Source organism: Columba livia, chromosome 3, assembly GCF_036013475.1.
Source record: "Columba livia isolate bColLiv1 breed racing homer chromosome 3, bColLiv1.pat.W.v2, whole genome shotgun sequence".
Lineage (NCBI taxonomy): Eukaryota > Metazoa > Chordata > Aves > Columbiformes > Columbidae > Columba > Columba livia.
Window position 1 is genome coordinate 54,159,099 of NC_088604.1, and position 27,511 is coordinate 54,186,609.

At 42.8% G+C, this 27,511-nt stretch overlaps 1 protein-coding gene across 3 annotated transcripts in view; it reads left to right on the top strand.

Moving 5' to 3' along the window:
- Window positions 1–366: 366 nt before the first annotated feature.
- The window catches only part of PKIB (cAMP-dependent protein kinase inhibitor beta), a 54,635-nt gene continuing 27,490 nt past the window's right edge, over window positions 367–27,511 (top strand). The window contains exon 1 of one of the 3 annotated variants that reach the window (XM_065056772.1): window positions 367–523. The gene's annotated coding sequence lies outside the window, so the exon portion shown is untranslated. Of the gene's footprint in view, window positions 524–618; window positions 765–4,042; window positions 4,084–27,511 lie in introns of those variants that run through there. The other 2 variants (XM_021294474.2, XM_065056771.1) reach the window with 2 other exon arrangements.

A 27,511-nucleotide genomic window follows, 5' to 3' on the forward strand; every position in this document is an offset into this window, starting at 1 on the left:
GAGCAAGCTCCAGGTAAGAGCTGTATTTTTCCCCGCTGTTTTTGGGTGACCGGGCAACGGGGACCTGCTCTCTTCGCCCCATCAGAGCAACAGCTCTTTGCCCCTGGGAGGGCCACAGCGGGCAAGGGACCATCGGGAGGCATGTCCCTCCACGCTTGGTGACGGTGTTTGGGGGTTCTCCGGCCAGGTCCCCTCTCCCGGCTGCAGGGGCAAGCTGGGGGGCACCAAACTGGGCTGCCCCACACCCGGTATTTTGGGGAGCGCTGCCCCATGCCAGCGCCGAGGGTCAGGCTGGGCACCTCCCGGGCTGCCCCGCTGCGGCCACTTTATGCGCTCCGGGGGCAGCGCCGGCCCCCCCGCGCCGCGCCGCTCCGCTCCGTGCCGGGACGGGCGCACGGGGGGGCGGTGCGGCCGCAGGGCGGGCACGGCAGCCCGCCGCCTCCCGGCACGGCAGCGGCGCCCGGCGCAGAGCGGGCCAAGGGCAGAGACCCGCCGGCCGCGGCAGCGGCAGCTCCGGCGCCGGGTAAGTGCGGGGGGCCGGCGGCCGCGGGGAAAGTTGGGGGTCGGGCGGAGGGGGAGCGGCGCAGGGCGGGGTCCCGCTGCCGTCCGGGCGGTGGCCGGCGCCAGTGGCTCGGTCGTCGCGTCTGGATGCCGGCAGGGGACACCCTGTAGGGGCTGTGGCGGCGGCAGTGCCGGGCGGCGGGGCCGTGGGAGGGAACGGAGCGTTCCCGGGTGGCCGAACCCCGGCCGGGCGGAGTGTCCAGGTAACGGGCGCGTCCCTCCCGGTTCCGCACCCTCAGCGACCCGGGGCCCTGCAGCGGCCGTTTGCTTTGGGCACCGCCGTGACCCCCATGGGAAAGGGACGGGGAGCCCGGGTGCTGCGGGAGAGGAGAGAGAAAGCAGCTGCTCAGGGTGCTCCTGGGGACGTGAGGTCCCATGTCCCACCGTGTCCCAGGGGTTCTGCGTGACCGCGGATAAGTCACGGATCATCTCTCTGTGCCTCGCTGACCTAGATGCTTCCCTACGATTGACCGACCGGGTTTACTTTTTATTAAGGTTAGGTATTAACCTTTAGGGAAGTGCTTAGGGAAACTGATAATAGGTGTAATGAATAGGCTGCCTGTCATCAGGAAGGAAACTAAAATGACTTTTTCTCTGGCAGAAAAGTAATCAAAAGTGCTTCAGGCACAATTTTTATCTACATCATCTCCTTTCTGAAATTATGTTTGTATGGTCAAACTAATCAGTGGTAAGAACATGAAGAGTAGAGAGTAAAAATATCAGCTTTATTTACATAATGGCACTTCTAGTTATATTAAAATACATCTCTGAAAAATAACCTTTGTACGTGAAGTCCATAATTAAAGTCACGTGGACAAGGTCATGAACAACTAACATGCAGTTTGTTGATGCAAAAGATGTCCCTAGAAAATCAGTTAAAATATATCATTGACTTTGATCTTTCCGTGATTGCAAGGAATGTCCTTGTACTTTGATCACTCACAAGACAGGAATTTTTCTTTCTGATTGCGACAAAATGTTGGCAGTAAGAAATTTTTCTTGATTCAGTTATGATGGATGCTCCTCTGCATTTGTTAAAAAGTTATTTGTGGACTCTGGAGAGCAGGCAAGTGCTTTTAGTGAAGGAAGAATGAAGAAAAGTATTCAAAATACTCCCGAGGCGATAGATAAAATAAGCCACAGCATACTGTTTGGTTGGTACAGATACACCCGATTCTTAAAAGTTTGAACTTTTAAATATAATGAGACTTTGGTTATTCTAAGAAAATCCTCACTGTCTTTGGGGGCACATTGATGTATGTGAAAATATATACAGTGTGTTGAATTACCCAGTATAACTTTATCACTTTTTGTAGCCAGCAAAAAGCAGTTTGGATGAAACATTTGATCAGGACAGAGACCTTGAAGGAAAGACTATGACTTTGTTACATTTCCTCACTGAAGAAGTGTTGGGTTTTTTCTGTTTGTTTGTTTTTTTGTGTATTGTTTTCAATTATTAATATTCTCTTTGAAATGCTGAATTTACATTTGTGTTATGATGTTTGTGAAATGTTACAGTGTGTTGACAAAACGACTTATATGGAAGTAATATACATTGAAAATTCACTAGAAATATCCAAATAACTTGTAAAAGCAATCACTTTACCATTAGGGTGAAGGTTTAGTTCATACTATAGATTGATTTTGAAATACACCCTGTTGGAATAGAGGCCAGTCTATTTTGTCTTACACATGTCATGACAGTAACAAACTTAAGCAAAATAGCATATTTCAACATGCTATAACAATATATATATGAGTTTCAAAATAATGACAAACATAAAAAATATTAGTGCAAATCATGAAACGCAGAGAGAGAGAAACTCAGGTCATGTTTTTAATTTGTCTGGATGTGCTAGTGCCAGTGTCCATTTATTGATCGATTATGTTAAAACAATATTTTCTGTTAGTGCAGTGATGAGTATTTTTAATGAACCGTTCAAGATGTACCTGTTTCCTTTGATTTCTAAAACTTGGGATGAAAATTGGTGAGGGATCATATGTGTAGTTTTCTCTGTCAGCTAAAGATCACTCTAGTGGGAGACTGACTGTGCATTCTCTGAACTCCTGCTGGGCTTTGTGCTGGACTTCATTGATTTCTGTTTCAGGTGAAGATGCTCTAGAACCTTGCTCACTTCTCTGGGCATGGCTTCCCCCTGACTGGCTTTGGGGGAAAAGGGAGTGAAATTTCTGTGTTTTTTCCATATCTTGGCGGCCAAAGAGTCTTCATTCACTGCAGTGTCTCCTTAGCAGGCACCTTCTTCTATCAAACAGTTTTGCAGGCAGTGAGACAACGCAAGATTTAGGGTTGATGGCTTGATTTGTTCTACTCTGTGGCATCCAGGCTGGCCACTCAGACCCATGGGATTGCCACCAGCAGTGAAAGGGGAGAATTACAAAAATAAACCCCAGTGATCTTGTCTGGTAGAAGTATTTGGAGAGTCAAACATCTGTGTTAGAATGGATTAAGATTCTGACATTTACCTTTTTACAAGAGGATCATCCAGATTTTCATTGCAGCCTAAGAGTGTGGCTTAGCAGAAATCCTAGAAAGTCAGGAATGGTGATCTGTTTGTGAAAAGCTCCTAAATCTGGCTTTCCTCACATGAAATAATGTCTTCTGTGCTTGACTTAATAATTCTGGTTTTAGAAGTTCTTCCCATTTGAGATTTCTGTTTGTTATTTCATCCCCTCTGTCCTGCCTATATTCTCTTCAACCTGGTTTCCTAAGGAGATGAAGCTAAAATAAAAATAATGCTGTCTGACTGGTAGCTTCTCTCATTGCCCCAGAGTAATTTTTTACCCCTGGGGATCAATTTCAAGTAATATAAATAGAAGAGATTTCAAAGTGACGAAATTACTACAAACTTCAAGACTGCTGGTGACCAGGGAGATGAGAGAGATGAAGTTGATGCCCCCACTGAGGGAAGAGATGTAGCAAGCATTCAGCTTATTAGACATCAGAAAATTCATGTGAGTGCTCCATAGGATGCTGAGCTTCATTGCTTCCGCTACTCTAAGGTTTGGTGATTATATTTTTCAATTTCTCTGCTCCTTGGGAGTGCTCAGTCTTGAAAGTTTTGACCATGCTTTTTGTCCTCCACAGTCAGCTCAAAAGAAGCTCTATTTGTCCAAGATGTTTCTGGTAGTAAGAGATGTATAAATGTTGTTGTTGTTCCTCAACTTCGTAAACTGACCTGTTGCTTTCCTAGCTGGTAATTTAATACTCCTAGCTACAGGGTTGATAGCTGACAGTGCAGTAATTTTCTTTTGTTACCCCGACTCAGTGCAAACACTCGATTACCGTGGCCACAGTAAACCCTCTTTTCTTCCACAACCAGTTTCTCTGAATTGCTTACAAGTTTTTGATTAGACTTTAATTTGCCTGTTACTGCCACTGCTGTGTCTTCTGGTTACGGCTGCATCTGAATCTGCTCTTCTGCTTTCTCTGCATAGCGGGATGCTGTAGCACTCTCCCTGTGTCATGACAGGAGAAGGATAATGGAGAAGAAATGTGAAGAGGTATTGTGAATTTATCTGGAAAGACCTTTATAAACAAATGAGGCTTGTATTGACTTCTAAGTGGTGGTTATTGTTCTGTTTATTTGTTCTGTTACACAACTAAAGTTAAGAGCTGTATTCATGGGTAGTTGCCCCATTTTCTCTTTCCTTACCTTTCCAACATTAATACCATCACAATACTTGATTTTCTTCTCTCTGTCATCACCTCCCTAAAAAATTGCTCTGCGTGGTTTTTTGTTTTGCTTTTTAGAAACCTTTAATGGTATAATGAGTTGATTTGCTAGGTTTTTTCCGATTGTAGAAATCATATCAACTGGACTTGCTCTCTGGGCATGAACATACCTATATAATTGAAAGCAATTTAGTAAATGCTTAGCAAATAACATGAATTTCTTTTAAAATATCCATCTACATTCAAGTTGCACTAAGCTCTCCTTTACATCTTTTAGGAATTGTTTATATATTATTAAAGCCCACATTCCACTCTAAAGGCAGAGTTCCGTGCTTTTACGTTTGACTTTATTCTCTGGGTTTATATTAGCCAGAGGAGGAATGAGGTGCACAAGAACATCTTTTTCGCTGGGAACAAGCACATATGCTTATGTAACATCTTGCCCTGCCTCTTCTTGCACTTTGGCAGAGCCAAGCATCCTTCCTCCCCCGCCACACGGATCTGGCCCCTCCTGGCAGCCCACACGCTCTCCCCGTGCCTGGGGAGCTGCCACCAGCTCCCAGCTGGTTTAAGAGGCAAATCCCACAGTGGTGTCTCACCCCCGGCCCCTCAGCTGCACTTGCATCGCTCCCAGAAATGCAGGATGTGGCAGCATACGTAGGTGCTACCCAGTCTGTTTCGGTTAAGATGCATCCAAGGGATCTTTAAAACCCTGCCAGAAGAAGTGTTAAACATGAACCACATTGACAGGTCGGGTAGGCTGTGCAAGCCCGTGCCCTCACCTTGGCAGGTGGGAGACGGAGGTGGGAGACGGGAGCTGACATGGCCCCTGCCCTGAGGCCAGGGGGATGGGCTGGGCTGGGCAAGCCGCTGCAGCCAAGGCAGCACATCTGACTACAGCCCCAAGAAAAACCAAAACAGTGCCAGTGGAGGGAGATGATGATTTTAGCAGCTGGGTCAGGTTTGCACTGCACGTGGGAAGACGTGCACCTTGAGCAGCCTTTGAGCGTGAAGCTGTGGCAGGTGCACCCAGGCTGAGGCATTTGGGCAGGAGGTGCTCAGCTAGCTTGCCAAAGCACAGTGAACACTGAATATAGCTCACAACAGCAGCTTTTCCTCATGTCCTTGCTTTGGTATGTAGCACACATGTTCCTGTGCTGACCCCAGTGGTGGGGGCACTTCTGTACCAGGTTGTGCTGCAAGGATGCAGCTCTTAAATACAAACCGTCCATTTTGCTGTGGTGTCCTTAGGAAGATCCCAGAGAAGCAATTTCAGATCAGGGAGCGCTTCTTGCTTTTTTCTTCTTTAATCCAGATTAAGCAGTATTTGCTGCATAAGTAATGAGGGTTACACATAATTTTCCTCTCTTTAGGCTTTCCTCATCCTGTCTACATACTCCATATGACAGAGGAAGGTGAAGTGGGTTTGCAGCACACAGTACTGTTTGTGTTTGCAGATCTCAATGTCTGCTAATGCAGGACAGGGGAATAATTTATGCTGCCTTCCAGCCTTCATGGGCAAATGGGCAGCCTTTTATTTTAGCCTTTTTCAATTACCTTTGAAACTGGTTTACAAAATTCTGCGGGGAACCCACAAGTTTGTCCATAGGGTCCTGAGTAAACTGTAATTGTATTCAGTGATGCAGCTGCTGGGTGTTGCAATGTCCTTGAAGATGAGCTGCATTCAACACCTCTTGGGTAGGGATGGCTTCCTCCTTCGGAGTCAGCCTGGAATTGGCTGACATCCTGCAACTCGTCTCTTTGCTTAAAAAGAAGCCAGCAGGTCAATAAAAACAAGTGTTAAAGTGAACATTATGGGACTGTGCAAGGTCTTTTTACAAGACAAACCCAAATGCCTTCAGATCTCTGGGTTTGGTCTTTGTTGTTATTATTCCTGATGGAGCAGGCTGATTTGGTGAAGGGTAACGTCACTGAGATACTTACCACAGTATTTTGAGTTAGTTGTGAATATAAAATGGTTAGCAGCACCTGTGTGATAGGCCTTAGAAGAAAAGGAACCAACAAAACTGAAAGTAATGAAAACCAGGGAGGAAGGAAGTTTCAGTTCATGTGCCCAGAGCTTTTAATAGTGGTACTTCTTCTTAATTTATGCACATTATTCCATTAAATCATGCACATTTTTTCCCATGGCATAATATATTCTGATTAGGAAACATCTTGGAGTTGTCCTGTATCCTATGGAGTGGTTACCTAGAAGCTCAGTAGGTCTGTGTATATTCATGTACACTACAGAAAACATCTGAACTGTGATGTTTTATGATCTCTGTACAATGTCTAGTGACTGAGGCTGAGATACTAGACAGGCATTAATAAAATTAATGTGCCTATGTATTCTGTCTGGATAAAGTATTAGCTTTTGCTCAGGGTTAACACCTCCTTTAAGTTTTGTTTTGCCTAGTTTTGAATCCTGTGTCATTTGTATACTCTAGCTGAGCACTTCCCCCATCAATACTTATAATTTCTTTATTACAAGGGATCTTGCTTCTGCTCAGACAGAAGCAGAAGCACTGACAGCTGTTATATATTTCATACTAACTAAAGAAAGTACTTTGTGAGGTATCACTTGTGATGCCAAAGAGATTATCATTAAGGTGGTCTATGCCCTCCCTCTACCTCACAAAAAATACCTCTAATTCTTGGGCAGTATGTGGTGTGCTTTGTTCTTAAGTGATTAGTACCTACAGAGGTAGATTTTACAGTCTTCAATTAAGAGAGTTTCCATTAAATAGTGGTGTAAGATTTGTCCTGTAAGTATTTATATGGAAGACTTGGAAGGTCTTTTCTGTCTGTTGTGGGTTAGATAGGTTGACTAGGTTAGATAGAGGTTAGATAGGAGGACTAAATGAAGCAGAAGGCAGGAAAATGATGTCCAGAAATTCAGTCTCTGAGTGGACATGGAATGTAACCAGAATTTCCCCCATGGTACCAAGTGGAAGGGTGTGGTTTGCCTAATACCTGAAGTATATCTACATTTCTCAGGGTGTAGCTGGTTGAGAAAAGCATTGTTAGCTTTGGCAGATGATACATAAGGTGTTAAACAATCATATGGAACTTTATCTTAATTTAAATCCAGAACATAGTGGGAGTGCTGGAGCTTTTCTGCTGCTGTAAGAATAAAAATTTGGATTTGCTTTATAAACTGTCCTGCAAATCAGAGGAGCCACCCTGGAACTGAGGAGCAGAGCAGAGCTCTGTGTTACTGTTGCCTCTTCCAGAGTGTGAATGGGATGCTCTTATGGAGAGAACTTGTCACTGGAAGATGAGACACTGGTTTAGCTGCAGTCCTGCCGGGAGCAGAGCCGGGCTTGGACACAGGAACCATCCCTGACGCAAGGAGTCAGATGATACGGTGGGGTTGCCAAGGACTGTCAGCACGATTCACCTTGATCTGTTTTCCTGTAAAACAGGGTGCCCTTTCCTCTGGGAAAGGAGCCGTTTTCTAGAGTATCAAGAGCATGATGGTCATGGCTGGAGCAGCTGCCCCATGAGGAGAGGCCAAGGGACGGGGCTGGCTCAGCCCAGGTCGGAGGGGCTCTGGGGGCTGACAGCTGCCCCCTCTACCGGCACAGAGGTGGTTGAGGGGGCCAGAGAAACAAGGGGCATTGGCTGGACCAAGCAAGAGAGGTTCAGATGGTGACAAGCAGAAGGCCAGTGGGTCAGAGGCACAGGCTGCCTGGGGAGGCTGTGCCGGCTCCATCCTTGGGTTTCCATCCCTGAGAGGACACAGCCCTGAGCAGCCCGGTCTGAGCCAGCGCTGAGCCGGCTGCTGCAGGAACAGGGACCTTCCCAGCTGCCATCCAGCCCAAGCTGTGCGGTGACCCTGTCATCCCAAGTTCAAAGCTGAGCGTCTGAAAAGCTGCTGTGAAGTTCTCATTACCATCTCTGCATGAAATATAGCAGGGAAGAGGGACCCGCATTTCCCAGACTAAAAGATCGCCAGTGACAATATCTTTAATAAGAAATAACAAAGAGATGCTTATAACAGCATAGTTGTTTGCAGTCCCTGCCTTAAATATCTTGGTAATATAATTTGTCTTAAATATGGTTAAATTCAATGATGTAAAATGATTTCTAAGTTTGCAGTATGTGCTCTGTTTCAGGCTTTAAGTCTGATTCAGTTTACTGCTGCTTTTGTTCACCTAAGAAAAGCTTTCTCCAAGGCACAATAGAGTGCCGTAAATATGCAGGGGTTTCTGTAAACACGTTTTGCTAAAGTGTTAACATGGTATTTATGTTCTGTGTTCAAAAATGAAATACTAATCCTATTGCTTTTTTGACAGTAAGCATCAATTGTAATGGCATGATTTTGAGGTTTTAAAGAAAGGTCCCTCAGTGGGGATAGGACTCTTCTAGTATTTCTCACTTGTTTTTCTTCTTGGGAAGCTCAGGTACCAGAAATTCTACACCACCCTTTTTATGTTCTCTTTAAATGTCTTCTCAGAGGAGCTGGAGTGCAGTGAAACTTCATGATAATGAAGTCTCCAGAGAAGACAGCCACTCACTAATCTGTTATTAAGTCTGTGGGTTGCTTCTGTTTAAGAAAAAAATGTAAAAAAAAAGGCAAAATAAAAGCAATTGCTTCTAAAATATAGTCTCACTTAAACAAACATGAAGCAAAAAGCTCCTCTCTGTGTTGTCAAAGGTGTTTCATAAGCAATGATTGAGCATGTGTTCCCTGAGTAGTATAAAAGAGTTTGCATTAAGAAGCCAGTGGTGCTTTCAACCACCTCCTCGCACTTCCCCGTCATTACTCAGAAACCGTCGCTAGAAGTACTTGCTGTTTATCTCTGGGAGCTTAAAAAAGCTTAAGAAGATGAGTGTGTGAGGGCTGGAGGAATATTTGTTTTCTTTCCCCTTGAATTTTCATTTGTTTGCTGGAAAAGCTACAGTTGTGGAAGGAATTGAACTGAATAAAAATAAATCTCAGCTGATTACTAATGGAAACATCCTGTTATTGCTGTGGTTGGAAGCTCTCCACTTGATTGTGGAAGGCATATAGCAGAGAGCCAAAGCATGATGCCTTTAGGAAGAAGACTTACTGAAAAAGCAATGCTAGCTTTTTCTGTTCTGAATTTGTAGTTTTATTACTTATAGTTTGAAGAGAGTGTACGTGCTGTGCACACAGTTCTTCTTATTAATGGGCTAACTCACTTTTATGTACTGTTTCTCCTCCAGATTCTCATTACTTACAGGTAGTTGGAAGTAGCACCTCAAAGTAAAACAGAATAAATGGGACTGTGTGTTTCTCGGACAGATTTCCCAATGGAGTCAGTGTGTTGTTTCTGTTCTACCAAATTTTGACATAAAAGAAATAAATACAATTTCATAATACTAATTCATTCACCTTTACTGATTATTAAAATAATTCCAAATGGAAACACATTTAAGGAGAGAGAATTTCTTGTTTTGAGTGAACTATAGCAATTCATGCATCTTGCCATGGAAATTGGATGTTATGACAGAAACTTTACGGTCTTGAAGAGATATAATAATACATTCAACTGTATATTCACTGTGTTAATTAAGTGACTGGTTAATAAGCCAGCCTTTGTAGACAGTTAGGTATATAATGAGAGAACAAATGAATTTGGAGGCCTCTTTAGAAAGAAGTAGTTGGCGAGGTGTCTAATGAGCATAGAAGAAAGCTGAACAAATTTACCCAGATGACCTATTTTGCAAGTCCACATGGAGCGATTCTGCCTCTTGATTCTGACCACCAAAAAAAATAAAACTTAACACCATAATGGTCTTAAAAGATCTTTGTATTTCTGCAAAGCATAGAACCTGAAGCTTTATTGCTTAAAATTAAATTAAAATTTATACTCTGGAAGAATTAAGAGATGAGATTCAAATATGTACTTTTTTAAAAAAAGAAAACTTTTTAAGTATACTTAATCAGCTCTTACTGTAAATATTTTAACTGTCAGTTTTCTAAGCATGTATTTTGAAATTAAATGGTAATTTACTGATTTATTTTTGTATCTTGGCCTCATTTCTGTACTGTTTCAGAACTTAGGAAAAAGTGTGTAAGATTAAAGGTGAATCAAAGCAGATTAAAAAAGGTCAATTTAATTTCTGGATGGTGAACCACCCCTCTCCTCCCCAGTCCAATTCTCTGCCTTGGTTCCATTTGATTAAAGCTGCCAAAGGGCTGTGATTTCCAGGGCTGACCTTTCTGTAGAGCTACCATTCAGGGTAGGAATGAATGCTCTATTCCTGGTTGAGAACTAGCGAGCAGAGATAACAGCCAGCACTGCCGTCTTGGGAGTGAAGGAAGTTTTCCCCAGTCCCAGTTTCTTTGTTAAGACTTTCCAACATCAGTATTTCATAGAGGAAGAAAAGTGGGGCTGGCAGCCCGAACCACCATCTGATGGGAGTCATATGTGATGTATAACCGGCAACGGATGCGTTAGTTGTGTCGCTAACAAGTGAGGCAGCCCAGCAGTTTAGGCTTTAGAAGAGCAGGAGCCCACCAAAGGTGGGACGCAATTACTGTTTGAAATTAAAACTTTTCCGAAAATGGCACTGTCTCTTCAGATGTCTTACCAGGAGCTGGCAGGGGGATCTGGCTCCACACCTCCCCTGCCAGTCTGAACTAGTCTAGACAGTTGAACAAAATAAGCACAGAATTAGACCTAATTCTGATTTTCTGGCATCTCTGTTGTTATCCCTTATGTTTTGGGGCAAAGGCCTTGATAGGAGCACGCACGGAAACATGATCTTTTGGTGGAGACCTTTTTAAGGCTCGATCTTATGAGAGCTTAGGGTTCAAAAGCAAGAGGATAGATGGCTCATCAATAAATGGGATGTGATGAGGGAGACATAAGATGCTCAGCCTCCAGCAGCATGGGAGCTAAAAACAGCTTGGTAGTTCTGGAGCTGTGCTTGCATAGTGCCAGCACAGCCAGTCCCTGACTTGGTGGAGGCTGGAGCTGTTCTGGGTTTGTTCAGAGGAGTGAATCCTTTGGGAGATAGAACCTTAAAAAAAGGCCTGAAGCCGAGGAAGGAATATCACAGCATAGTCACGTCTGGTATCAGTACGGGAGTTTCAAAAATTGTTAAGAAAATAAGCATATGGACTGTTTAAAAGGCACATAGGCTTATTTTGAGTGAGGAACATAGCAGACACTCTGTTCTCAATTTTACATCTCTTCAGAAAACATCTTCACATATTTTCCTATAGATTTGTGCCTCTGAATTTAGGGAGGGAGGGTGAGGAAGAAGGGAAGCTGAGGAGACAGCAATGCTATAATAGGATCTGACAGAGATTAGCAGCAGTTTGTTTGCAAATGGAAACTGCAGAGGAGCTGCAGTGATGTGTTATATTGTTAATTATGTTTCGGGGAAAAGCTGCTGCTCATAAGGCAGCATTACCAGTAACAGCTCTGGAGTTGTAGTTTCTAGGAGAAATGCCACCCTGCATGACCATGGTGCTCAGCTTTTGTTGGTGAACTGTGACATCTGAAATGATACTTCTGTGGATAAAAATAGAGCTTAACTGTGCTAAACATTCAACAAACAGTTACTGAGACTCCAATCTGAATGTTTAAATTGTGAACAAAATACCAGGAAAACCCTACCACTTATCCTGTGGCGTCTACTTTCTGGAGGAAATTGCACCCTCATTTTCTAAATTAGAGGAACAAAAAGAACAGTTAATTATTTTAATTCCTTTTTTCTCAGATCGTGCTGGTTTTGGTAATATGTCGCCGGAAAATATCTCGTGAACTGTCTGCATTTCTCATCTGGGAGGCTGAGTTTGTGGGGTGTTCACGTCCTGGGAAGGGCAGCCGCCCGTGGGAGGGGACAGAGCTGGGGTGACAGGGAGCAAGGTTTGGGGTGCCTGGAAGGGGCGGGGAGACCCCATGTTGTGTGGCTTTTGACCTTGGGGCTGTGCGCTGTGGCACTGACAATGGGCGGTGATAACACTGGGCAGAGGAGTGAAAGGTCGGGATGGTTTGGTTTTATAACCAAAGTGGGCAGGATGAATTTAATGAGACTTTGCAAATGCTCTCCTAGGCTATTGAAGAGGATGGTGGCTCACTAAATGATGGACCCAGTTGTCATCTGGTATTTTGGGAGCTGTGGCAGGTGTCCCGATGCTGATTACTTTCCTTCATCAAGGTAGAGGTAGAGGAGGCTTTGAATAGCCTTTGAAATGTTGAATTTCCCCCTCCTCCATTGAAAAATGAATGGATGCTATAAAAATACCGAGGCTAGAACATTTCCTCCGGTCATAAATTTCCCACGGAAAGACTGCTCCGTATTCAACAGTTTAATGCTGAGACTGGTACTGATGCTTAGGTTCAGAAGAATGAATTTTTAACGGTGGTTTTGCCATATATTTCACTGTTTATGCAGTACTGAATTGCACTGTGTGAAGCTTCTCCTGTTTTGGTGGTAAAGACTCCTGTCTCCACAATTCAGGAAGAGCTCTGATGTTACAGTGAACAGGTGGATCTGTATAACCAGAAATGATACTAAGAATCAAACAGGAGATCTGTAGGAAAGGTCATTTTCGTTGTCAGATGCATCTGCCCTTTTCCCGTCCACTGACTTGCTCTGGGGTGGCACAGATTCGTTACTAATCCTTGCTTTGAATCAGCAGTGCCTGCTTAGATAATGTAGGAATTATATGGAGCTTTAGATTGAGGGATGGCTCAGATTAACAAAAAACAAAGAAAACCAATCAAAAGAGCTTTTCTACTACACCACCAAAGTAATTACTTCACATTCAGAAATTAATTTAAACCTTTCTTTTATCTTTCATAACCTGATTTTAGAAAGGCATTTTTTACCATGTAACCCTGATTTTTTATATGTGTTTGTTTCTTTGGGATTGAGTAGTGAGGGTAGCTATCCAATTTATCCAGAATGGGCTTCAACAGATACCAGATGCTGATGTGTGGAACAACAGTACCTCCCAGCAGTGCCGCAAATACCTCCTTCCCCACATCCAAGAGTGTGGGACTTGGGGAAAGGGAGAACGGCCTGTACCTGTTTGTCTCCTGCTTTGTTGTATTGCATCTACTGAGTATTCACACCATTGGCTTCAGCCTCATGGTTCCTCCTTAGCTTGGTGGTTTCACGACCATTTGTGGTACTTGCTTCAGCAGCTGTACCATTATTTGGCATTTTTGTCCAGCCTGCTGATGAGCCACATCTGGCTGTCAGAGCTGATCCATGCCGAGGTTTAGACTGTGGCACCCCACAGGTCCCTCCATGCCATGATTTGGCAATGAGGCTTCTGCCAGTTGGTTATGGGGCATCCTGCATAGGAAAGGTTCCCCTATGGCTGGGGATCTGTGGGGTAGGGGTGGATTATCTCATGGATTTTCTTGCTGCCTCTGCAACATCTGGAGATTTGCACCCATCTCTTTCACATTCACCTGTTTGCCTCAAAACAGCTTTTTTCCCCCTCTTTGTTTTTAATGCTGGGGAAGGAAAGCACAGAGGCCAGCAGTACTGGTTTCAGTCTCAAGAAAGAGCATTTGCAGCACTCACAGTGCCTCTAAAGCAGGCCACTAGAACAGGGCTGTGCTCTCCAATAAATGTTGCTTTTCTTCCAGTCCATGACACCCCTGAGAATAAAATGGGAAAATGTTACATTCTGAATTGTGAAATGAAGCCTTCAAAACACAGCACAAAGAACCGTGGCACCAGAGAAGTTTCTTGCAAGACTGAAGAATTTACGTTCTTCTAATGAGGCAAATGAGTGACATACTCCAGATTCAGTTGTGTCAAGCAGGTGATAATGGAAATTGTGAAAATGTTGATGATGAAACATGTACTGGCATGTATGTAAAACATGCTGCACAACACAAGTGTTCTACCATTGCACCAACTGGGCACTGTTGTTTCACTTGATTTATTTTTCTCTACAGCCACTGAACTATTCCAGTTCCATCAAGCTATTTCAGATCACTTAGTAAGCAACCTGAAACCACGCTCTGCTCAATACAGCTTTCCTGGATATGTACGTTCAGCATATTTTCTGCTACATGAAATCTTAGAAAGGCTATTGGTATATCCTGACTTTGATTTTTCTTTTTATAGTCATTTACGGTTTCAAAGAAAATTTCCACTTGGACTGGTAAAGGACTTGGTGTAAAGTTGAAGCTCATTGTTCTTTGACCAAGTTATTTTGTCTGTGTCAGTTTTTGATATCTGGTACCCATTTTTCAGCCTCCAGTTCTGTAGTTGAAAGACCACAGTTCCAGGAGAGTAGTTTAGTTGTAGATGTTCCTTCCTTTTTCTTCATCTAGATGTAATTTTCATATATATGCTGAGTATTTTGAGAATCAAGTGTGTTCAAAATGTACATCTCTGAAGAATCAAATATTAGCTCATGAAACTCAGTGAGCATGAAAACTGAGAGGACAGTGTAGGACTGGCTGACTGATGCATCCTAAGAAGAACGCGTGGTAGGAAGAGCCTGAGCATTAGGCACAAGCCCCTGACAAATGGTTTTCATGGCTGGGTAGCTTTTGTGCTTTTAACAGACATGATAGTACTGCTAAATACCTGCTGTCTCTTCTCCTTCATGGTGCCCTCAGAATTCTTCAGAGAAGCAAAAATTCACTACGGACAAATAGCGAGAGAAAACTCAGAGCATTATATAAGAAGCTGGCTGTAAAGCTTGGACATCCTTTAGTGGGAATGGGTATGCTTGAGTGCTATTTTTCTGATTTTGAATAAAACCCTGAGAGGAACTTGGCAGAACAAAATCTTGAGGTCTGTGCGGTGTTCCTTCATTTCTGTGAGATGTATCCTACCCTATTTCTAATGCTTTTTATGCATTTCTTTGGAAGCAGTGCATCATTAGAAGTTGTTTTTAGCAGCTCTTTCAAGAAGAGTTTCCTTCCTCAAGAAGTACTTTTAGCCAGCGTAGACCCACAGCTTATTAAGGCCTAAGGAATGGACCACCCAGGACTTGAAGGGTGGAGTCTTGTATTGGTGCCTGTCTGCCTTGTTGAGTTTGAGGGTAAATGAGGGCAAATTTGGCTTCCGACAAAATTCAGAATATAAACTGTGCCTGGTGATGTTAGTCTCTCAGATGGATCTCTGCAGCACAGTGGTACACTGGCTCTGCTTTTTCTTTGGTGATGTCCTCCATACCAAGGGCAATTAAAAAAATCTATAGATCTGTGTGCTTGTGGCTGTAAAGCTGCATGGTTGATTGATGTGTGGCCCAAACATATCCTTGTGTAGAGCATTGACATGTGAACTACGGCCAGAATAAGCTGGCACATTTGTCCTTTTCCCGAATATGGGTAAAGGGAAGATTTCGGTCCTGGAATGACCAGCGGGAATATTGTTGCTGTGCATACCTGAGGGAGAGGTAGTCCAGGAATAACACCTGTTGAATTAACATCAGAATTATGTTCAGTTACAGGCTGCTAAAAGCTGCATAAGTAGTCTCCCATCATTTAAGTAGTTTACATAGCAGAGAGAAGAGCAAGAACACCACCAGCTTGCCTGAGGTTTGGTTTCACAGCACACTGAATCGGAGGTGACCTTCACTTATCAATGTGACATCCTTGGATGCACAGTGTGCCAAGGCTGCCTTCCGTTGTTGTGTTTCAGGTTTGATCTCAGTGATGCCAGACATGAAATAACATGTGGTCAGTCACAGACTGTTGGGTTAAAAGAAATGTTAGCAAATGTGATTATAGAGCCTGCATGACGGAGACCCTTGTACTAAGAAAAGCAATAGTTCTTGTGCAGAACAGGTTTTTTTTGGGGGGGAAGGAGAAAGTGCAATGATAAAGTGACTTGAAATTGGCAAGGGGGAAAACGAATGGTTGATTCAGCAGTGACTCTGAAAACAGGACAGTATTTTTTAAACACGTTCCTTCTTTGCAGGCTTGTCATCAAGGTTTAAGACTTATCGTCCTTCTGCCATTGACATCAGTTACACATCTTTTTTTTTTTGTTATTTCCTACATGAAAATATAAATACTGTGCTTTCATGATGTGTAAAATTGCATTCCTCTACTGACAGCACCAAGGAGGCTTGCAGAGGGGAAACCAAAGCACTTGTAAAAATCCAGATTGAGTGAGAAAGCTATAATGGAATATGCAGAGGTTTGGGCTGGGGCTGAATGATTCCTGCTTTCCTTCTCCTGCTCTTTGCAGAAATGCTGTTGTTCCAGGGAGAGCTAAGAAGTGCAGTCCTAATCCTCAGGGATCCCCTTGGACTGCAGCTGTGTCTAGTCTGCACAGTGCAAGAAAAAAAACTGAAGAAAACCTTTTCCACTTCTGCTGTCCCTCTCCACCTCTTTGGGGATGAGATGAGATTTATGATCTTTCTCAGGGACCCACTTCTAACCTCCAAATGCCATTCAGCCTTTGGCGAGCCCTCGTGTGCCAGCAGATTGCTTCAGCTGAACATTGGCAAGTGACCACAAGCTGCCGCTTAGGTGGGTCTGGGCTTCTGATACCCTTGCCTTTCTAATCATCATTTTTTTAAAGAGGGATTTAGTTTTGGAACTGCTTATTCAGCTCTCACATCTATGCCAATGGCTTTATTTACAGCAGATACAGCACATAAATTCTCTTGTCCTGACTGCCCAATGTCAGGGATGTCTCTGTAGACAGGAGAGCAGGTGGTGTTTCTTTGGGGCATTTGACTTTCAAATTTCCTCAGTATCACCTTGCTCTAAAGAGCACTGCTTCGGGAACTGATTGCTTCTGTTGCTGTCCTGTCAGAAGGGCAACCTGCAGCACCGCAGGGCTGTGGGGCTTCAGGGATGGTCCTTGTGGAAGAACCTGTGTGTTCATCTCTGTGCATGGTGAAACTTACCATTTTATCATTCAAGCAGAGTTCAGCTCCAGTGGAGAGGTCACACAGTTTCACTGTGAACACAAAGTTGATAACCTTATGTTCTTTTCTGATTGAGCTCTTTCAGTCTTTAGAGTGCTTTTTCATTCTGTAATGCTTCTTTGAAATAAAAAAACTAAACTGAATGAACACTTAATAGGGTCCTTTCCCATTTTCATTGGAAAGCTGTAATGTCTTATTAGCCCAAAATACCTGTGTAATTTTCCGCTTTTAGATTCTGCTTTTTACCTCTGCAGAATCAGCAGACTCATTTGACTTCTCCTTGCCACAGAAGGGATGAGCCCTTTCCCTCTGTGGGGGATTGCTGTGGGTCTGGTTGGAGGTGGTCTCACACACCAGCTTCTCAGGGTGGAAGTCAAAACTGAAAATGTTTTTTTTTGTGGTCTTCAATAGAAACCTGCCGTTCTGCCTTGCCACAGCACTGGGCAGCAAACACTGGACTACAAACCTCGGTGTTCTGTGCTGCTCCACTGCTTGGGTGTCCAGAACAGAATGGGTTTTGTTAAATGACTTGAACTGTGTTTTGGTATGGAAGGGGAGGGAAGTTTTCGATTTGAAGTGACACTATGGCGATGTCATTTGTAGGTAATTAATTTTTATTATTATATTTTCCTCCAGAGCGTAAGAACATTTGAACTGATTCAGATCAAACAGCTGTCTAGCGCATAGTGTCTTGCTGCCGAGAGAGGTCAAAAATAAGTGCCTAGGAAAGGCACTATGAACACAGGAAGATACTTCCCCCTGTATATTCTCTATGTGTCCAGTGCTCAGCAGCTTATGGGTTAGTTGAGCCAGATGCAGTATCTTTGTGTTTAATGGCTGTTGATAGATTTCACTTTCTTAATTTTTTTTAATAACCTTCTCAACATTGTTGATTACTTCCAGGACCTCTCAGTCATCTCTTTAGATTGAACCCAGTTTTCAGATCCAGGATATATTTGCCTTAGACATCTGGAAATTGCTCCCTGAAGCTCCCTGCTTGAGATCAAGCAAGTTCTGTCTTGGAAACAACTGAGATTTGCTGCTTATTGATTCTGTGGATATTTCAAATACTAAGATCATGTGCAATCAAAAGGAAACCATAAATATGTGGAGGTGCAGGAATTTCCAGAGTGTTGGTTTCTGGCAGAGATCCTGACCAAGGTGCAGGACATCCAGAATGACAGCCCCAGTCTTCTCAAAGCCAAGCCTCATCCTTCTTTTGGATGTCACTGGTGCCTCCTCATCACCCTCTGCCAGCTGGTGGAATTGTCTCCTTGTCCCTACCCCAGCTGCAGCCATTGCTTTCTTGTCCACTTCAGGCACATAGGGTTGTTGCCAGTGCTTTGCAGGGTTAGCAGTTTCGAAGGCAGAAGCATTGCTCATGTGCCTCTCAGCACACAAAGAAATACTAAGCTGAGAAAAGGTGTCATGTGTAGCGAACACCCTTCAGATCATTTACCTGCTGTTTTGCTTTCAGAAGGCAGACACTGAGATGTCCCAGAAGAGAATGAAACAGGAACTAGTCACAGCTCTGCAAGAAAAAGAACCAGTCCTGCTAGTTTTTAAGATCCTGTTGAGAAGGAGTGCAGAGCTCCTTAATGTTGTATTTGAAGATCTGAAGAAAATATATGTTAACAAAAACATGTGAAGTTGTGTAGTTAAAACTAAAGCCTAATTACAGAAGATTATTTTTACACTGCACCATTCAACCTAAGTTCTTAGAGCCCCCACATCAGAAGTGCAGATATTGAGTGGCTGTACAAAACAGTAAGTAGTTCAGTAGGTACTTGCAGCCAGGATTGTTAAAGAAAAAATGCTTAATTAGGCCTCATTAATATAGATGGACCTGTTTTTGAACAAATGTTTTCCTGTTGCTGAAAACAAGCTTCTTTGAGGCGCTCATTCCTGAATGTTTAGAATAGATACTGAGTTTAAAATGCTTATCAATAAGTAGCAGTAATACTGGGTATAGAAAAGATTTTTTTTCTCTGCATCTGTGAAATTTCTTTTGGAAGTACTAGAATGTACTTGCTTATGCAAGTTACTGGTAGAGGATAGAGCTACAACTGTAAGTAGATGTGGTTTAAACATATGATAAACCTATGGATCAGCTATAGACTTTTTTTCAACTTGATAAACGAATTCATGATTTTTTTATATATATATTTCACTGCACATGATGCAAGTTATGTAGCTTAATAGTTTACAACATGGGATCAGAAATTAAATTGACCTCCTTTATCTGTTCAGGTGTAGAGCCCACATATCTCTGTGTCGGGGAATGGTAAAAATGTGCGAATCAATAAGCTCCATCCATTTTTGAAAGATAAACTCAAATATGAGTTTACGATGTGGAAATCATGCCTGCCAATATCTTTCATGTTCAGCATAGGCTGTATGAGGAGGATTAAGTCATTGTGCGTCTTCTCAGGGTTCAAAGATGCTTCACAGAAGGCAGAATTCCTCACTGCTACTCCAAGCCTACATAAAATACCTCTATTTGAGCCCTGGCCTGCACCTGAGATCCTGGAAATGCTCCCCCAGATTTCAGCATGAGTTGGATTGAGTATTCAGTCCATGTTAACTTCACATCTTTATTTCTTTAATACAGACACCTTTTTTGTTTGTTTGTTTCTAAGCCTCCAAAGTCTGTGTAGGCACCATGCTGAAGTGGGGAACACTCATCCAGGAATTGTGATAAAGGATTTTTGCATTGGGGAGACCATCTATAAGCCAAAAAGGATGAAAGGATGGTGGGATCTCCAAAGCTGCTTTGCTTGCACATTAAAGATGCTTTATGAAAGCACTGCACATTCTAAACTGATGGCATGCTTATGTATTTCAGAAGAAGGAACAAGTTGGCCTCTTATGGCCAAAGCGATGCTGTAATTGCAGTCATGGGAACAGGTAGGAAGCCTAAGGAGAAGAGTTTGTCCATAGGCTGAAGTTCTAGTCCCTCCCCTCTGCAGGGCTGTACTTGGCCCGTAAGCCTGCGGATGTCAATACTTGGCAAAAAATGCCTTTCAGCAGAGGTCAGCACTTTGGAGGCTGCTCCTAACAAAGATGCAAACTCACCTGAACAAAAATGAGACAACTGGTAAGTACATCAAGAGCCTAATTGGGAGGGCACTTCTTTAGCAGTCTTTATAAGCTGCCTCTTTCCGTGTGATGGGACATAGACACATGTCTGCTCTGGGTTACCTTTCTCCAGTCCATGGTATGGACAAGGACTAGATGCACTTGAGTGGTAAGTGTTTGGAGGTGCCTTCACCCCTTGTTCTGAAAGAAGCAGGAGTTACGGGTGATTATGCCTTTACTGGAAACAGAACGTGGACAAAAATCAAGAGAGTAGCTATAAGATGCCATTTCTTTCTTCTCTGTTGATGTGGTAGTCTCCTTTTACATTTTTATCTTGAGAATGATTGAGAAAGGTATGGCTATATTGGGAAAACAGTGACAGGTGAGTGTCTGGAGGTATTTGTCCTGACTTTCTATGGTTCATAAATCAGACATCTGGGTCCTGAAGGCCGTGCTCAAAAGTATTTGTCATTTAACAGCTCTCAGTAAAAATCATGTTCAAATCCCCCAGAAGTTTCATTTTACTCTGAACAGGTCAAATTATTAGAGCACAGACATAATTGAGGATAGGATGGGGAGGTGGACTCCTAAATGGTGTGCATTAGAGACCTAAAGGCTCAGACCCTACAGGAAGGGATGCATGCCTCTCCCTGCCCTGTGTGGGCTGGACATCACTCTTGTTTCACCATCCAACTATCTAGAGGTTTCTGCACAATGCTCCTGTTTGTGTGTTCCACGGATGGGGAGCAATCACTAGTGATGCTAAGGTGCACACATCCTCTTAACTGGAGTCCTGGGGGACAAAGGAGCTTTGTGTGCGGGTTGGCAGGGAGCGTCCCCTCCGGAGACTTGTCCCTCTCCTGTTCACTGGGGGAGGTGGCTCTCGTTGGGGACATGTGGCTGGAACCCTTCCCTGATGCTGGAGAAGGGGAGTGCTGAGCTGCAGCAGGTGGCAATTCCTTTTTACATTCCACAGCTAGAAACCAGTGGTCATTCAGTCCAAATTCTGGGTAAATTAATATCAGAAATCCTCTTATAGGAGGCATGTCTCTGTCTTCAAATGTCTAATGAGCCCAATTCAAGCAGCTTCAGTCTGTGCTACGTGCAGCAATGGGCAAGTTGGTGCCCTTTTTCCTCTGCTCCCAAGGGGCGTTATGTTTTTGACATTTTCAGGTTTAAATTCAGTACAGCATCAGCCTCATCAATCACAGTATGAAGACAAATCCTGACAGAGAATCCAGGCTTTATCTTTGCTTTTTACTCTTCTCTGACACACAGAAAGAGGAAAGGAAAAGACCTATCAAATGCTCCTAGGTGGTAGTATCAAGAGTCAGAAGTTAAAACTGGGCTATAGGTGCAAGGGGTGCAAGTTTCAATCTGAGAGGAGAACTTGGGAAACAGACTTTTTTACTCATTTTGCTTGCTTGTTCTGCTGTTCTGATTGTGTTTGCATTTTACAGGCCAAATTTTTATCATTATGGTTTTATTTCATTACAATTTTACACTAGTATAAAAAGAAAATATGTTATCAAATTTAATAGTTTTGTGTTTGTAATTGTATAAATTAACTCTTTAGCAAGCTATGTATTAGTTATTTCTACTGCAAAGCATCAGGAAATAAAAAACAGTCACAATATAGATGTGCTTACATAAAAATTGTATTCCTAAGGGAGCACTAAAAAAAAAACCCAGCCTAAAAGGCACGTTCCCTGTCCATAGTCTGTTTTTTGGTATTTGAAGCTGATACAGACAAGGACAGTAGTAAAGGCAGGCAACCTTAACAGAAAGCATCAGTTTAGCATACATTTCAAAACTTGCAGTACTGACAGCTTCTACAGCATTGCTGAGTCAGCGGCATAAGGGTGAAAGATTTGTGATCTTACTATCAGCAAGAGCATATGAAGACCTGATAGGGAAGGTAATGAAAATATTTGTGACGTTTTTGACTCTCACTGTCTTTTTTTTTTCTTTTTTTCTTTTTTTTCCTGACCCTTAAATTATGAATGGTTATGGAAAACAAATGAATCATAATTTTCTGGTAGCAAGTATAACGTGTTCTGTTCCTTAACCGTGTTTTTGCTGCGTGCCTGTGTCCAAAGGCCTCTCAGGCTTCACTACATGGTTAATTAGTTATTTACAACAAAGGTCTTTCAGGGTTTTGTGTTTTGTTTTTCAGTAGGCTGGTTTTGTGTTTCACTGCATGGATTATGTTGTTGTCTTCAAACCAAGGATTTGGCAAGGGCAGGTTTTGAGTTCTTTCCGACAGGTTGCTAAAGCACAGGAGGCCACAGACAGCTTTCTCAATAGCCCATAACAACTCACTTGCTCTTTCCTGATCTTCCATTACCATTTACCTTTGCAAAAGACACCTAAAATAATTTAATTATGGTCAGTGACCCTTGCCAAAATCAATGGATCCATTCTGCTATCGATTCCTGTGCAGTTTGAAAACTGTAACTGGGCCCTGGCATAGCTTAAAACTCAATAGACTGTTAGTGGCTTCTTAATTTTGATTTTGGAACATTGCATTTTTATCTGTTGGGGTCTGTTGCCCTGTTGAACAATAATGCCATTTACTGTGAGACACACAGCAGAAGTGCAGCTGAATAAATAATAACTGAATAGCTGAATAACATCTACACTGTGAAAGTAGATTTAAAGGTCGGCTTCCTTCTGTATAATAGGACTCCTCCAGTGCTGACTTCTAAAGTGTTATGAATAGCACAAATACCTGTTAGAGCTGTTAGGAGGGATCTGTATTACATGACAACATATTGGGGGCAGACAACATCTGCCACAAATGTTTACATATAATCAATTTCCTTTATTTTTCTAGCTTCAAAACAACATACATTAGTTCTGTCTCTGCTCCTTGCTTTGCTCCTGCAACACACCTGTAGGACAGAGGCCAATATGACACTAAAATTAGAGACAACTGCAATTTTTTCCTACCTTAGCAAAACAAGTACAATTTGACATTTCAGTTGTGATACATGTGAAGTGACATATACATCATAACCATCCAATCACTGCACTTTCTTTATTACAAAAATCTTAATAGCACTGTTCTTGAAGAGCAGCAATTTCAACTTTTTTCTAAGGAGGTCATCTAGAGATTTAAGTAGTTGGTCAGTCCTGGATATGACTGTCTAGCTTGGAGTGAGCTGTGGGAGCATTTTCATAATCAATTTTAGTGTACAGTCATCCATATAAACTCAAACATCCTGTAATAGCAGTTCATGTGCACATAATCTGTTCTGGTGGGTCAGCGATGAGGGCATGGCAGAGGGGGGCAGGTTCTAGTGACTTCAGCGAGCTTAGTAAAGGATGTCTCATTACCTCCTTAGACTCACACAGTGTCTACTCCTGTTGTTTTTTCACTCATCTCCAGGATGCTGAAAGAATTTCTAAGTAGATTTGTTACTGGCATTTTGGCAGCTCTGGTCAGTCAGTGGCATTCACAAATTCAGTGGCTTTACTCGACTGTTCTGAAATCACATTGAATAAAGGAGAGGCGCTGTCAGAATAAATGGTTATAGCTGTGAGTTATTTGAAAAGTAAAATATAGATGGATTGGAAGATGACAAAGATGGAAGCCATCAGAACTGGAGCGGTCTTTTTCAAATGAAAATTGGAAGTGGTAGACTTTCAAATAATGAAAATGGCAGTAATTTGGGATAGAATCAAATAGGAAATATCAAGACTATCTTGGAAATACTGCTGAGGCTGGTTGAACTTTGTGCATGAGTCATTTTCTGGGATTATTTTCATGAACCCGTAGCAGTGTCCTTGCTGGGATGACGAGAGGCAGCAGGCTGTTGGAGCAGGCTGAGGAGCAGGCACAGCACTCACAGCCCAAAGGCTGCTCGGGTGGACTTGAGCTGTAGAAACAAAGCAACCCACCAGAAACTCCAAAGGCATCAGCATCTTCATCAGCTCTTTGGCTGCTAGATATGCCTGGAGGGCTGGTGGCAGAATGCACTTCAGAAAGCCACAATGCCCAGCTAAATGCAAACATCATTTCCTTAAACACGTTGTTCTTCTTTTACCCACACAGAGGAACACAACTCTAAACACTTATATTGAATTTCAGACTGGGAAAGCAAAAAGGGAGAAAGAAGCTGATGAAATTTCTCGTTTTTAACATTTGAGGGGAAAACTGGTGTACTGAGAAGGTGGAAAGTCACTGTGGTGGACATGTTTTGCTTCAGCAGGCAGAGCATGGCTGTATTCTCAGAAGTCACACTTAATGCTCTGGGGGGAAAATGCAACACATCATTTATATGCCAGCTGTACTTTGTTGTTTGTCACTCCTCTCAACATAGAACTGTTGCCCTTTTTCATTTTCTGTCACCTTTGTAAGCTGATAGAGAATGTGACTGCATGGAGAGAGAGTCAAATGAGAAGGTTATAAGGTGCAATTTCCATTTTTGTTGTCAGACAGCATCGCCTTAGTCTCAATAAGAAGCCTCCATCTGCAGTTTTCCAGGAGTCTGTTTCTTTAAAAAGATGTTTTCAAGATTGATTGGTATCAGGTGTGCAGTACCATGTGATTCAGGCGTTACTATGGTGACCACTTTTGGATAGAATGTCAGAGACTATAATTGCACTTAGAAAATCCTGGGCACAGTATGATAACCTGCACAGAAATAAGCTGTAACCTCACTCAGACTTGGGTCTGTCTGTGTGAATTTGCTGATTTGTGACTGAAAGCTGCCAAAGATTGCATGCTGATGTTTGGGGGAGATTTTTCTCCCCTCTCCATTTCTGTGTAATGAACAGGCAGGATTTGCTCTACACTATAAGAGGAAAGACTAAATCCTTTTGACCACCATCCTTAGCCCCTTTTGAGTCTGCAGCTCTTTCTGCATCTCAGGCTTGCAGATATGCCAGGTCAGTGCTCTGCTGATGTCCACCCATGTGGCTCCGCTTGTGCCCACCTTCTGCTAGGACATGTGAAAAAAGGTGCTTTACTGCCATACTGGCATCTGCCTGGTTGTACTGTAGACAGTGCCAAGGCCAAAATGCCTTCTCTGCCTTCTGCATAGCTCTGGCCGGTGATTAAAATTAAATTACCTTCAAAATGCTGCATGCTCACCCTTTGTATTAATATTTCATGGATCCTAATGCTGCAGCCACGTGTTTGCCTTTTTACAGTGCAGCTGGTAGTAATGTAACGCTTGGTCACTAACTTCTGCAGGGCTAGGGGCACAGGTTAATTGGCCCCTCTGACCTTACACTCCTGATGTCTGTACAAAGGTAGTTTGACCTTTTGGCTGCCAAAGCCTGTAGATTCTTGGGTTTCTGCTTCAAGCCAAGGAAGTTGTAGTTGACATGAAAAGTAATAAGCTCACACAACTTCTTAGCTTGAGTTCTGCATCAGTAGGATGAAAGGAAAAGTTGGTAAGCAGTGAGGAAAGTATGGTGTGGGTTCAAGGGCGAGGCAAGGGCTGAAGGAGCACGGAGCTCCAGGCTCAGCCTCCTATGGTTGCCCTTAGGCAGGCTCGTATGAGCAGCCAAGGGAATCTTGTTTTCCATGACTTGCTGCATCTTTGCTCTTTTGGTCTCCTTGGAGGGCTGGGCCCTACGCCACTGCAGCACAACAGACCTACGAGAACGTGTGTTGGTGTATCAGACTGTTACAGGAGATCAGATTCATGGAAAGTTCTACCATTAGAAAAGAAAATTTCCCTGGAGTTTAGTGATGAAAGAAACCTTTCTGATGAAGTCTTGCACATTCCTGCAACTTTAATAAGGCTTGATCCTTTAAGTTGCTAAATAACTTCAGCTCTCCCCAATATTGGTAAAAGTCTAGCACACTCAGCACTCTCCAAAGTTAATGCTGGAAGGTTGACTGTTGGACCTGATGTGTCCTCTCTTAAGCCTGCAGCTGCTATTTTGAAAGAAAAAATTAGAAAGTAAGACAAAGTGATTATGGCCTCAGTTGTACATAGTGCTTAAGCATGTGTTTTTAAGCATGCAACTGCAAAAATTAAAACACTTGAGTGCTCCTATGTAGTGAAGCTATGCAGTACAATGGTGTATGGTGCTACAGCTTGGAGTTAAAGTAGGATTTGATTGTGTATTGCACTTCAGTTTATTGATTTGACATTACCCTCTACTGTGTTTGAGTTGTCTTTTGCTAGGTAATAAGTGGGCTCTAATACAATAAATAAATGGAACATAGTCAAATAATTAAAGGTGAGTGTAGTTAGCAGTCCTTTAAGTTAACTTTGTCATGTCTCCACTGTATTAAGTATGTGCCCTTCAGCTGTGCTGGGCGTCTTTTAGAAGCCAGAGTTAATCCAGGGGTCAAACTCTTAAACTGAATTTTCCCATTGACTTTAATGATATTAATGAATGAATTTGAGATCAATGAACTGTAAGGAACAGTTCCAAACATGACAAAAAAATAAACCAGACCCTAATACAGGCATTGAGCAGTTCGAAAAACTGAATATCAAAAGCAGATAAAGAGTGAAAGAAGTCAGACTTCATATAGCATAGGGCTCAAACACCAATATGGAGACTGACTGAAATCTGAAGGGATGGTAAACAAGAGCATCTGTCCTTTCAAAGACCATGTTTGTTAATAAAGAAATAACAAGCATGTTAATTGGCTGCTTTGCATCTAACTATATAAATAAGACTGGAAAATGCCAACCAAAGACACTACAGACAGACAGGAGAGTCAAATGCTGAATTGTTTGGCATGAAAGTGGAAGCTTCCACAGCTGGTTCCTTACTTAAGAAAACTGTGGCAGAGGAAGCAACTTAACTTACTAATTATTGCCTTATTCTTCACATTTTTACCTCTCTTTCCCTGATTTCTTGCTTCTCTGTGGGGAAGGGCTTTCTTTTCTGATTTTGCTGTGTTCCTCTGAGCGACAGAAACAACAGATAATCATCTGGAAACCAGACAGTGCCAGCCCCATTCAGAATAAAGAAGCTGATTTTTGATGCCTGATTTGGAGTACCGCATGCTCTGCTCTGCATGTCTCACAGCCGAACTGCAAAGCTGCCACTGTGCCCAATTTCCAAAAGTTGGAAGCTCTTACAGTACAAAGTCCTGCTGGATCAGTTGGTAGTTCCCCATCTTTTGCACACCTGTCAGGGTGAGCTGCTCAACCAGAAAACTCTTGGTAACTGCAACCGTCTTACCCTGCTTTGTGTGTTCCCTACAGCAAGTTTAACATTATTCACCAAGGAAGGTGTAATGACATACAAGGCTGCAGTCGTTAGACTACATATGGAAGACCACCCAGGTTTGCTCCAGACTTACCAAAAGGATGTTGATAAACTGGAGTAGGACATCACCAGGTTGGTCAGGG